General features: G+C 55.0%; 1 long non-coding RNA gene across 1 annotated transcript; it reads right to left on the reverse strand.

The window, feature by feature from the left end:
* Positions 1–10,964: 10,964 nt before the first annotated feature.
* Positions 10,965–12,517, reverse strand: LOC128794121 (uncharacterized). The gene is made up of 2 exons (XR_008432996.1): positions 12,471–12,517; positions 10,965–12,362 (listed from the first exon to the last, which is right to left on the reverse strand). It is a non-coding gene; the product is annotated as an uncharacterized LOC128794121 (long non-coding RNA).
* Positions 12,518–12,898: the final 381 nt, after the last annotated feature.

The raw sequence follows: 12,898 nt of genomic DNA on the forward strand, positions 1-12,898 counted from the left end.
TCTGGTGTTGTCTCTGTAACGTATGGTGAGATGCCGTCAGCTAGAGTGTCTGAGTGGGTCCTCGTGTGTGCTGGTGATGCCATGTAGATGAAGCCACTGGTTGGGTGTGGACTCATCCTGTTGAATAAATTGCTTAACTTTTCTCAAAAACGTTGTCTGTAGTTTCAGAAGATTTGCTGCCTCTTGCCTGTGCTTCCTCCCCACAGCATCCTGCCCTGCTCTGGGCAGTACAGACACTGCCTCCTGCCCCTGCAGCCGGGCTCTGGGTGCTGTTCATGGGTGCTGAGGGGATAAAAAACTCACATTCTAAACAAACAGCCCCAGAGCCCTTCGCACCCAGGCTGTGAGGAACTGCGCTGGGCTCTTCAGGCTGGGTTATGTCTCTTCCCATTGGTTTTTTTTTTTTTTTTGCTGCTGGGTCGTGGCTTCACTTCCCTCCCTCCTTGGCGTCGTGGAGAGGCAGAGACCTTCCTGATTCCATCCATCATCCATCCTCGAGGCGGGGCAGTGCAGACGCAGCTGGCGATGCTCGAGCAGGGGTCTGTGTGGGCCACGAGCAGGGGGAGGGCTGGGCAAGCTGCCGGTGGGGCTCGACCTGCATTAAGGACCCCGTCCTTAATTACCCCTCCTTAAATGCGGTGAATGGGCTCAGCCTCAGGGGAGGTGAGTGCAGGGCGGGCTCCGGGCTGCCACGTCCGTCCCGGTCACCTCCCTCTCCTCCTCACCGAGAGCAGCTGGCAGCAGCAGGGTGCGGTTCTGACACGGCCCGGTACCCACCGCGAGAGCGTCCTGGGCACCGCCCTGGGGGAAAGCCCGGGGGTGGCTCCAGCGGGTCCCTGGGCAGCGGATGCGTGTGGAGGAGCGGGGTTTGGCCAGGCCCTGGAGGGTGCCAGCCGTGCGGGACACCTGTGAGGCCTCTGCGGGGTATGCAAGGTGTGAGCCAGGCGTGCAAGGTGTGAGCCAGGTGTGTGCCAGGCGGGCAAGGTGTGAGCCAGGTGCGCAAGATGTGAGCCAGGTGTGCGCCAGGTGCGCAAGAGGCGTGCAAGGTGCGCGCCAGGTGTGAGCCAGGTGTGCAAGGTGTGCGCCAGGTGTGAGCCAGGTGTGCAAGATGTGCGCCAAGTGTGCAAGGTGTGAGCCAGGTGTGAGCCAGGTGTGCAAGATGTGAGCCAGGTGTGCAAGGTGAGCGCCAGGTGTGCAAGGTGTGAACCAGGTGCGCGCCAGGTGCGCGCCAGGTGCGCTCCGTGTCCCGCTCGTCCTGCCGTGTCCGCCCGCCGCCAGCAGGGGGCAGCAGCGCCCCGCGCCCGGCCGGGCCGAGCGACCCGCGCGGGGAGGGGGAACCGGACCTTCCTTCCCCTTTTCCCCCTTTTCCCCCCTTTTTGCCCCTTTTTCCCTCTTTTCCCCCTTTTCCCCTTTTCCCCTTTTTCCTTTTCCCTCCGGGCAAAAGCGCTGCACGGGCTGCCACTGACTGATTGAACTGAAATTAATACCTGATTCTCTCCAGAGGGTCCAGTTACTCCGGCGAGGTGTGATAATCATTAACTCTTAGTGTGAACAATAAATTGAATGCATTTATTAATTTCTGCGGGCCGAATGCAGCATTTGCATTTAAATTGCCTTTCCACGCTGCTGCGCTCTGACGCGTGTGTTGGTTTCCTCTGAGGTCAGGAATCCCTTTGAACCGGTGAGTGTGTGCGGGCGCTCCCTCGCCTGGTGCATCGCGGAGCCGGGAGCCGGGAGCCGAGAGCCGAGAGCCGGGAGCCGGGAGCCGGGAGCCGGGAGCCGGGAGCCGGGAGCCGAGAGCCGGGAGCCGGGAGCCGGGAGCCGGGAGCCGGGAGCCTGCGGCTCAGCGGCGCGCTGGCACCGCGGGGATGATGCCGGGATGCGCAGGGCAGAGCCCGGGCTGCTGTCACGGACCTCGCCCAGACCGAACAGGGACCAGGCTCCTCCCGTCCCCTCCGGTGGGATGAGGACAGAGAATTTGTCAAATGAAAAACTGATTCAATGCAGAGCAGAGGCGGACAGAGAGGGCTGGGCGGCAGATGCTGTCCCAGCTAGCCCTGCTCTCCGCTAGGGAGAATAGCACAGCCCTCGCCGTTAGCTCTGGGAGTGCTCCCGGGCTGCTGCCCCGGGGCTGCAGCAGGGCAGGGCTGCAGGGCGGCACTGCTGGGCCTCGCCTCTGCCTCACCAGCACCTCACTGAGCACTGGAGCCCTCCGAGGTGATGGAAGGAGCTCTCCGCTTCCTCCGGGCATCCCTGGGGTGGTTGTCTGCCAGGGAATGGCCTGTGGGGGACTTGCCTTTAACTTGGACTGGTTCAGCAGTTCAGTACGGATGGATCCAAGAGCCACTCGCTCTGTGTGCTCCAAGGGGCACCTAAGGGCACTCTGGCACCTGCCACACTCATAGCTAATGAATGAAAAAATGACAAAGAAATGAAATGTAAAGGAAATGATGCAGAACTTAGTGATTAGTGCTTTGAACTTGGACTCAAAGTGAAACAACTGCTCTGTCCTGCTGACTGAATCAAATAATCCAAATTGCTAATACATTTTAGTAATTTTTTTCACGCGCAAAGACATTTAAGTGCTTTTAGCAAATGAGGTAAAGATTTTCCATTGATGTTTAAAACTAAAACAGAGCCATGTGCTGTGGGTGCCCAGAGCCTGCTGTCAGCTCATGGCAGAGGCTGAGCATGGCTGCCCTGTCCCTCCTGTAGCCTCTGAGTGCCCTGGGCACGGCTCTGCTGCCCTGGGCACAGCATCTGCACACAGCCACGGGCCATGCCAGGGAGCCCATGGAGCCCAGGGTGCAGAGAGGGCCATTCCTTCCCAGTGGGAGCCAGGGCCACGTGGGATGGTCTGGGCCACCTGAGGGTAGTGGCTCACCCCAGCATCCCAGCTCAGAGGGATTTTACAGCCCCTGCTGCTGTTTCAGCTCAGAGGAGGCTTCAGATCCCTTTGGGCAGCAGTTCTGACTTGCCTGCAGTTCCCTGCTCTCTCTTGTGACCATTTGAGAGATGCTCTGTTACGTTGGCTTTGTTGCTGAGGGTGGATGTTAACTGCTAAGGGTGTAGAGTTATTGCACCCTCGCTGCTTGTGGCTGGACCGTGCCCATGCTGGGCCATTTAGGGCCCTTTTTGCTGCCTGATCCCCTCTGCCCGTGGCACCCTTGGTGTCTGGGGCTGCCCAACAGCTCAGCCCCCCGGGGCAGGGCAGCAGGAGCAGCCCCAGGCACGTGGCAGAGATTTTCCTGTGTGCATGTGTTTGGAGACATTCCCTGCAAGCATATGTCTGATTTCCTGTGCAGAGGAGGAAAGATTCACCAGATGAGACTGATTCTGGAAACTGGTGGAGTGTTGTTCAGATGTCAGCTCCCCTGGCCCTGCCCAGGGATGGCTCATCAGCCGTGGGAGGGACAGTGCTGGCACCAGCCAGTGCTGCTGTGGGTTTGGTGCATTCTGAGCTTGGGTTCAATTTTAGTATTTCTCTTTGAATGTTTTGCTGCCTGCTCCAGCACAGTGTCCCCATGTCCCTGGAGTGGAGCCCTTCCCTTGGCTGACCAGTGCTGGCGTGGTGGGTGTGTGGGTGTTCCTGGTGCCCCCAGCCACCCTGGGCTCCAGCAGGACTGGAGCAGCCAGGGCTGAGTGAGCCCACTCCCTTGGGAGGCTGTGCTGTACCCTGTGCCTGAGCTGGCTGCAGGCACAGAATGAAAATAGGAGTATTTACCCAACTCTTGATAACTTTTTTATTTCCCCTTAATATACACCTACAGCCTCACCATAGAAACACAGGAAACCAGACTTTAGCAGGCCTGAGAGACTGCAGCATTATCCATCTTCTGTAAATACTGTGGAGCAGTTGGAAACCTTTTTATGATCCCAGCTCAGCTGGAAAACAGCACCACATTCCTGCTGCCCTTTGGGATCACTTCCCTTGCTTGTGGGGTGGGAGGCAGCAGCTGTTGAAACATTTTGGTTTAAGTGTTTCATGAGATAAAAGCGTAATTTGCTGGATTTTAAATATCTCATGCATCAGATCAGCATAAGCATTGCAGGTAAACCAGCCTTGCTCTGTTCCACAGAGATGCCTCTTCCCTCCCCAGGAATCTTCCAGAAACTTGGGCTTGGAATCCTTGATGCTGCAAAATCAGTGGAGGTTTGTGTGCTGGAAATGAAGCTTCAGCTCAGGAGCAAAGCTTATCCCAGGCCTTTAAATCTAATAACACCCTCCTGACAGCATCCAAAGGCCAGGCACCCTCTGACAGCTCCTAATTCCTAATTCCACCCGAGCCCCGTCAGCATGAGACTCATCTCTGGACATGCAAATGTGTCCGGTTCTATCTCACAAAGATAAATTTCTTAATTAAGACACGCAGCTGCCTGGGGCACCCGGAGGTTTTGATGAGCAAGAGCTGGGCTGGGAGCTGGTGCAGATCCTTTGGCTGCTGTCCCCGGAGCTCGTGCAGTGAGGGATGGGGCTGGGTGGGCTCTGCAGCCTGGCCAGAGCCCTGTGCTCCCTGTGACTCGCCCAGGAAGGGCTGTCACCAGCGCTGCTCACCTGCCCAAACCTTCCTATCCCACCCAAAGCTAACGAGCTGCTTTCCCTCCTGGATGTGTCTCAGCTGGCAAGAAATTACTGCCCTTGGCTGCATTACCCACCCCCTACCTGCTGCTGCTGAACACTAATGAAACTTCGGTTGGATTTCTGTCTCTAAACTGTTGCTGCATCCATTTTTTTTTTTACCCCTTTCAAGACAGCCTTTATAAAAATAATATATTTAGCAATGACTGGGCAAATGCTGAAGCTGTGCCATAGAGCAGGGCAGTGCTGGGCTTGTGAGGCCGTGGCAATGGCTGAGGCTCTCAAGGAGGCTCTAGGGTGAGATGCAGCTTTTTTCCTAAAAGAAAGAAAAAAATTTAGCCTTACATAAGTCAAAACATCTGCTAGTGCATGACTAATGCCTTCCCTCCTCCCTGGTGTGGCAACTGAAGTCCACGGGAATGATATAAATGATTGTTTCCTGTAAGAAGTTATACATTGTTCATAGGGTTTTTGGGGACAAGCCTTGTGTGCAGCCACCCCTTCCCTTTTGCTGCTTGCTCGTGGCTTTGGGTCCAGCTGCTCCTGGCCCCGCTGCACTGCTGCCGTGAGCTGACAGCAAGGGCCAAACACATTGTCCCAGCCCAGCTGGTGCCAGGGTGGATTTATCCCTGCCAAAGGCAGCTTAGCTGCACAGTTACCTGTGCTCAGGCTGAGGTTAATGGTGTACAGTGCTGACAGCTGAATTAGCTGGGCTGTGGGGTGCCAGTGTGGCAGCCTGTGGTGGCACGGCTGTGCCCTCCAGGCCAGCCTGCCTGACCCTGGTGCCTTCCCCAGGACAGGGCTGATGGCAGCAGGTGACACACCCAGGGGCTGCGTCCCTTTGTTGTGTGACTGTGCTGGTGAGGGCTGGCCTGTCTGAGGGGAATGCAAGGAAATGTTTTACACACCCAACAGCCAAAGTGGCTCCCCAAATGTGGTTTTATTCCCACAGAGCTTCCCCATTCTGGCAGTGGGACTCTGCAGCATCTTTGTAACTTTGCTCACTTGTTTGCCTCTTGATTCCAATTTAAACCAGGGGTGGATCTGGTGCCCCCTGCCCGTCCCAAGGCTCCCACCTCCCCACGTGCCAGCAGGACTCCTGTGGCTGCCAGTCTGCCCAGTGCCACCCAGCAGGGAATGGGGCTAATTCACTTCTGTGCTGAATTTCTATTGATATGTCTTGAATTTTGGTGTCGTTCCCCTGCCTGGATCTCAGTTCTGGACACTCTGGGTCTGTGTCTCTGGTCAGAGCGGGAGGAGCTGCTGGGTCCAGCACAGGTGATGCTCCTGGCAGATGGATGGATGCAGGTGTCTCCCAGCTTCCAAACGCTGCACCAGCCATGCTCTGGGTTTCTGCTTTCCATGGTCTGGGACATTAACTGCTGCCAGAATTACTAATGGGCTTCTGCTTTTAGCCTGAGTGCTGCAGGCTGCTGCTCCAAGGTGGAGATCGTGGAGTCAATTAAGTAATTACCTGGTGTTTCAGCTGCCAGCACTCGAGAGGTTTTGTTCTTCACCACTGGCGTCAATCCCAACACACGTCTCACCCCATACTCATCAGCAGTGGTTTGTGCACTGCTAGAGCAGGCTGCTGCACCATGGACAGGCTGGAGCTGCTTTTTCTGCATGTGTTCTGGTGACAAATGGCTCCTTCTCCCTCTCCCTCTGTTTAGTCTCATTCTAGCACATAAATCCAGGCACAAACAGGCTAAGCTGAGCAGAAGCCAAAACTGCCTCTTTGTAGTTCTCTTGTTGTGAGTGTTTTACCCTCACTGATTTGATGAGCAGCAGTTCACCAGTGCAGTGCAGAGCGAGCTGAGCTGAAGGTGACACACGGTGGCACGAGGAGCAGCCAGACTCTGCTGAGGCCCCATGATCCAGGGAAATGCATCTCCAGTGGCTCCTGGGACTCATCAACCTCTTGGCAAGGCAGTGCTGGGGACTGCTGGAGCATACTAATGCACAGGGACGGGGCTGGTGGGAGGGATCCCTGCCCTCGGGCACCTCTGGGCACAAGGTCCAGGGGCACAAATGCAAAATCCATGGCAAAGCATGGAAGCCTTGTTGGTGAAAGTTGTGTTCTTAATTAAAGCAGAGTTGGGAAGCGCTGAGGGGACCAGAGCCCCACGAGGAGCTCTCGGGCCTCTCTTGCACTTCCCAGCAATTTACAGGGAGTATAAATGAACCTTCACAGGAGCAGGGGCATGTCTGGGAACGTCTTTTCTGGCAGAGAGATGGAGTGGAGGGAGGTCTGCTACCCTTGCATTGCAAAGGCTGAGAACTGCTTCATGTTTAGGAACAGGGGAAGGCAGCAATGAAGTGGTAAATACAGCAGCAGAACAACACAAACAGTTTTTAGCAAAGGAATGAAGTCCCAACAATGGGCATTTTGGTGGCAAATCAGCAGCCATGTGGCACAATGGACTGACAACAATTTGTATCCAAACTCTGCTCCCAAGTCCTTTTCCTAGACCAAGTCCCTTTCCTAGTTGAAAAAGGCAAAATCTGTGCAGGAGAGCTGGAATGTCAACTAAGAAACACTTCTGTTAATGTACTGGCTCTCTTGCCTTTGGATTTCACCTGATTTATCCACTTTGTCTGCATGGGAATGCAAATTGTTGTTTCCTATTTGTCAGCCCCTGCCTGTGACCTCCTTCACAGGTCTCTGGTGGGATACAGAGCACTGCAGTTATACACAGGGAATAACTGCACAGGGAATAACTGCACAGGGAATCACTGCTAGAAACTAGGCACTGGAAACTAAAGTCATCTCCCAGGGAGAAGGAAGGGTCTTAGCCTTTCCTGGGGCTGGGATGTTGTTTCTGGGCTCTTGCTGGTACTCGTTCTCAAAACGCTCAGTATCCTCACATTTCTGCAAGCAGCTGAATTAATTTAATTCAAGGTTGTTTGTTTTGGTTTGGTTTTTTGTTTGTTTGGTTGGTTTCACCCCCTTGGTTTATTTTGAATGGTAGGGAAGGGAACTGCACTCAGGCTAAGAACCAAACAGCCAGAGAGTGACCCTAAGGCACAGAGCTGGCACTAGAATACACTGCTGGGAGACAGTCAAAGAGAATGGAAGGTATTACAGACCTAGCACTGTGCCTAAGTGTCAGTGTGGAAGTTTTTATACTGGAGTAGTTTGGAGCTGATGAGATTACTCATGATTTTCCTAACATTTACTGGATCAGCATCAGTGTCCAAATGGGAGATATCTGCATGTGCAAAACAATGTCTCTGAAATGTCAGCAAGTGTTGCTTTTGTTGTTGGCAGAAGGCCAAAACCAGCAAAGGCCAATTCCCCGCTGGCTCATTCCCTGACTCCGTGTCCCTGTCCCAGGTCAGGGCTCTGCCTGTTCACCTGCAGCCTCCTCTCCCCAGGCTGCCTGTCCAGCACCCACTGTCATTTCATCCTGCCCTCAGGTCAGGCCCAACTCAATCAGCATTGGTTTACTATGAAATGCCCTGAGTGATTTTACTCATCCTGTCCATCTTAAAGCACTCTAGGAGAAAGTTTAAATATTATTTCTGGCTCCTTTGGCTGCTAACTCTCACAGCATTTTCATGGAAGTTTCCATGCTGTTCTGTAAAACAGTAAGATGCTTTTGGCTGATTTATGTTGGCCTGAAATCATTGCAGTAGACTAAAAAACAAAAAAAGGATTTCATTTGTGCTTTCGAGTAATTTCTGTGTGAAATGACCAGGTACTTGTGGAGCTGTGGCACAGCCAAAGCAGCACGGGTTGTGTTTGAGGGACCTTCCAGCACAACCTCTGCTAGGGCGATCAATTGCTTCAGCACACGGGCTGGGAACATTCTGGCTAGTGAAAGGTTGTTAGAGATTCCTGTGGCCCTGTGTGCCTGGGAGGTGTGGGGGGGTTTTGGGCAGCGCTGGCTGCACACGAGGCTGCTGCACTCAGCCCCCCACGGGACCTGCTGGGACCATCGCTGAAACAGAGGCTTTTGGCCAAAAACTGACGACAGGAGATGAAAACCAGCACCTCTGCAGTCTGCTGTCTTTGAATATCGCGGTGCAAAACAGCAGCGGGTCCTGCGGGGTGACCCCACACCCCTCCCAGGTGCTGACACTCCAGGACATCCTCTGGCTGCTCCGGCCCTGCACCTGCTCGTGCTGCTTTCGGCTGCAGAGAGTTAATTTTCTGCCCAGTGGCTGGTATGGGGCCGTGTTTGGGATTTGTGCTGAACACGGTGATTATAAATAGAGATGGTTTTGCTCTGTCTGAGCAGGGCTCACACAGAACCGAGGCCTTTCCTGCTCCTTGTAGTGCATGGGAGGCTGGGAGGGGAAACAGCCAGGAAAGGTGATCCCAGCTGATCCAAGGGATGTTCCAGCCCATCGGGCACCGTGCTCAGTCCACAAGATGGGGGTCCCTGGAGTTTGTCTTCCCAAGTTACTGCTGCATGAGATGGAGCCCTGCTGTCCTGGAGGTGGCTGAACACCTGACTGCCCATGGAAGGTAGTGAATGAATTCCTTTACTTTGCTTGTGCGTGGGGCTTTTGCATCACCTAATAAACTGTCTTTATCTCAACCCACAAGTTTTCTCACTTTTGCTCTTCTGATTCTATCCCCAGTCCCACTGGTGGGGGAATGAGGGAGCGGCTGTGTGAGGCTTGGGTGCTGACTGGGGTTAAACCACGATGATGTGGGACCTTTTGTTCCAAAAGTCTCAACATCAGACTATATTTAGTCCTGGAGAAATCAATAAATGGTTGCCAACTTTAACACAAGGGCAGAGCAAGGTCAATGTTAAATATTTGTGAACAATTTTACCCATGGTTTCAGGTTCTTCTCCTTTCCAGTTGGGAATGACATGACGAGAAACTTTCCACTGCTTTAAATATTAAGGAATCTCTGAGAATACTTAGAAACAATTAACTCAAAATGTTCTCTGGTTTGGGGTTTGGTATTTTCTTTTTAAGTACAGTATGTTCCTCTGCTGATTTTTCATCCAATCTACATGCTGGTATCCAGAGGCTTGTTTCTGTGGTGCATTTGTACATCTATAATGAAGAATGTCCAGAGACACACAGACACACGAGGCAGACCTTGGTGGAGTGTTAGGTTTTAGTTTCAAGATCCGTGTACTAAAGGCAGCTGAGGATGAGCTGTTTGTTTGTTGGGGCATGGAGGAAAAAACATTTCTGCACGAGGCACTGAGCAGCACAGGGGAACAAATGCTCTTTACATTATTAAGTTGTCCACAACCACATGGGAATTACATAAAACTCCACTTAAATATTTTGTCTCAACAACACAAGTGAAAATCAGTAGCTTTTGGAGATTTGCTTTGTGTCAGGCTGCTCCACATCCTACTAAGCTTTTCCATACATTTCTCTGCTAACAGAACAGGGCAACAAGTGTATGAAAATGCAGTTGGGACTTCCTGGTATATTAATTTAAATGAGTATTTCAGGGGCTTGGAAGGAGGAGATATGTTCTGTGTACAATGACAAGTTGTAGCTTGGTTCAGCAAGATAAAGCAGTTTATTCCTGCTCCAATAAAGCCCAGAGTGCCAATAAAACAGCGGGAAGCGTTCGTCCCCACTCGCGAGGCTCCCGGGGCTGTCCCCACTCCCAGAGCTGTCCCCACTCCCGGGGCTGTCCCCACTCCCGGGCTGTCCCCACTCCCGGGCTGTCCCCACTCCCGGGGCTGTCCCCACTCCCAGAGCTGTCCCCACTCCCGGGGCTGTCCCCACTCCCGGGCTGTCCCCGCTCCCGGAGCTGTCCCTGCTCGCAGGGCTCCCGGGGCTGTCCCCACTCGGCAGAGCTGTCCCCACTCCCCGGCTGTCCCCACTCCCAGAGCTGTCCCCACTCCCGGGGCTCCCGGGGCTGTCCCCACTCCCGAGGCTGTCCCCGCTCCCGGGGCTGTCCCCACTCCCGGAGCTGTCCCCACTCCCGGGCTGTCCCCACTCCCGGAGCTGTCCCCACTCCCGGGCTGTCCCCACTCCCGGGCTGTCCCCGCTCCCGGGGCTGTCCCCACTCCCGAGGCTGTCCCCGCTCCCGAGGCTGTCCCCACTCCCGGGGCTGTCCCCACTCCCAGAGCTGTCCCCACTCCCGAGGCTGTCCCCACTCCCAGGGCTCCCGGGGCTGTCCCCGGCCGCGGTCCAGCCGAGCAGGGAGGCTTTGCTGGCCGAGCTCTGGGGCAGCTGAAGGAGCCTCCCGGTGCCTCTGCCCGGGGGCAGCCCCAGCGCTGCATCCCCACGGAAACGCTCACACAGCCCCGGGCTAAAGGGATCGGGATCGGGATCGGGATCGTCCTGCCACGCTCCCTGAGCAGGGGGATGCTCTCCAGCTTCTGCAGCGTGCAGGATTCAGCTGAAAGCACGGGTTTTCCAGGGCTCTTTTAAATGGTGCTTTTACCGTGGAAACAGCTTAAATTGTGTTTTATTCAGCAGCGGTCTGTGTGGATGGTGCTTGGCTGTAAATTCACTGCCCTTTGCTCTTCATCAGTCCACTTAAACAAGAAATAAACATGTTGCTGCAGAAATGAACCCATGAACCCTCTGTGCCCATTCCCGGGTGAGTTCATTCCCATCCAATAAACTCCTGTCAGAATGTGTGAACCAAGACCTGCCCTATGCGTGAGGGAACGAGGAGAACAGAAAATTGCAGAGTTTGATACATTAATTAGGTCACAGCTCACAGAGAAAGCAGAAATGGATTCCTTAAGGTAAAAGAACAGGCACTTAAGTCAATGACACTATTCTGTAAATTCTAGCACTTTTGGCAAGGGGCAGGCAGTAATCAGATCCATTCAAATATACAAATGCAGAGGTTCACAGTGCCCAAGGCCAGCAGAGACCATTGTGATGGTTTATTCTGACCTTCTCCATCATGGGGGTCACGGAGTACCTTTTATACAGATATACATGAGTGTTACTGAGTGCCAGCTGAGGGAGCTGGGCTTGATTCAAAAATCAGACTAGCTCAGAGTAAGAGCATAGAAATTGCACTGCTACAAAAAAAAAACTCATAGGAAAAATCAGGCAAAGGTGCACAGTTTTCAGGTAAGAGCACGTTTGAGTCACCAGCAGCTGCAAAAAGTGAAGGGCGTAAAACACACCTGTGAAATGAAGTAAGCAGAGGGAGGTAGTGCTGTTCTGTAGAGTATTCTAAAAAATGGTTACATATGCTGCCTGTGTGTGTGTGTAAAAACCTCTACTACAGCAAGTTTAGTCAACAGGAATACCGTAACAGCGTGAAGCGTGCCAGGGGACGGGAGCAGCGAGCCCCGAGGGCAGCGCCTGCAGCCAGGGCTGGGTCCGCACCCGCCCCTGCTGCACCCAGCGCTGCCGTCCGCTCTGCAGCTCCACCCTGGGCACCCGCTCTGCAGCTCCAGCCTGGGCACCCGATCTGCAGCTCCAGCCTGGGCACCCGCTCTGCAGCTCCAGCCTGGGCACCCGCTCTGCAGCTCCACCCTGGGCACCCGCTCTGCAGCTCCACCGTGGGCACCCGCTCTGCAGCTCCACCCTGGGCACCCGATCTGCAGCTCCAGCCTGGGCACCCGATCTGCAGCTCCACCGTGGGCACTCGATCTGCAGCTCCACCGTGGGCACTCGATCTGCAGCTCCACCCTGGGCACCCGATCTGCAGCTCCACCGTGGGCACCCGATCTGCAGCTCCACCCTGGGCACTCGATCTGCAGCTCCACCGTGGGCACTCGATCTGCAGCTCCACCGTGGGCACCCGATCTGCAGATCCACCCTGCCTCACCGGGGCACTCAGCCTCTACCGGGGCATCACTGAGCCTCTACCGGGGAATCACTGAGCCCCCACCGGGGCATCACTGAGCCCCTACCGGGCATCACTGAGCCCCCACCGGGCATCACTGAGCCCCCACGGGGCATCACTGAGCCCCTACCGGGGAATCACTGAGCCCCCACCGGGCATCACTGAGCCCCCACCGGGGCATCACTGAGCCCCCACGGGGCATCACTGAGCCTCTACCGGGGAATCACTGAGCCCCTACCGGGGAATCACTGAGCCCCTACCGGGGAATCACTGAGCCCCTACCGGGCATCACTGAGCCCCTACCGGGGAATCACTGAGCCCCTACCGGGGAATCACTGAGCCTCTACCGGGGAATCACTGAGCCCCCACCGGGCATCACTGAGCCCCCACCGGGGAATCACTGAGCCCCCACGGGGCATCACTGAGCCCCCACCGGGGAATCACTGAGCCTCCACCGGGGAATCACTGAGCCTCTACCGGGGAATCACTGAGCCCCCACCGGGCATCACTGAGCCCCCACCGGGGAATCACTGAGCCCCTACCGGGGAATCACTGAGCCCCTACCGGGC

Source organism: Vidua chalybeata, chromosome 12, assembly GCF_026979565.1.
Source record: "Vidua chalybeata isolate OUT-0048 chromosome 12, bVidCha1 merged haplotype, whole genome shotgun sequence".
Lineage (NCBI taxonomy): Eukaryota > Metazoa > Chordata > Aves > Passeriformes > Viduidae > Vidua > Vidua chalybeata.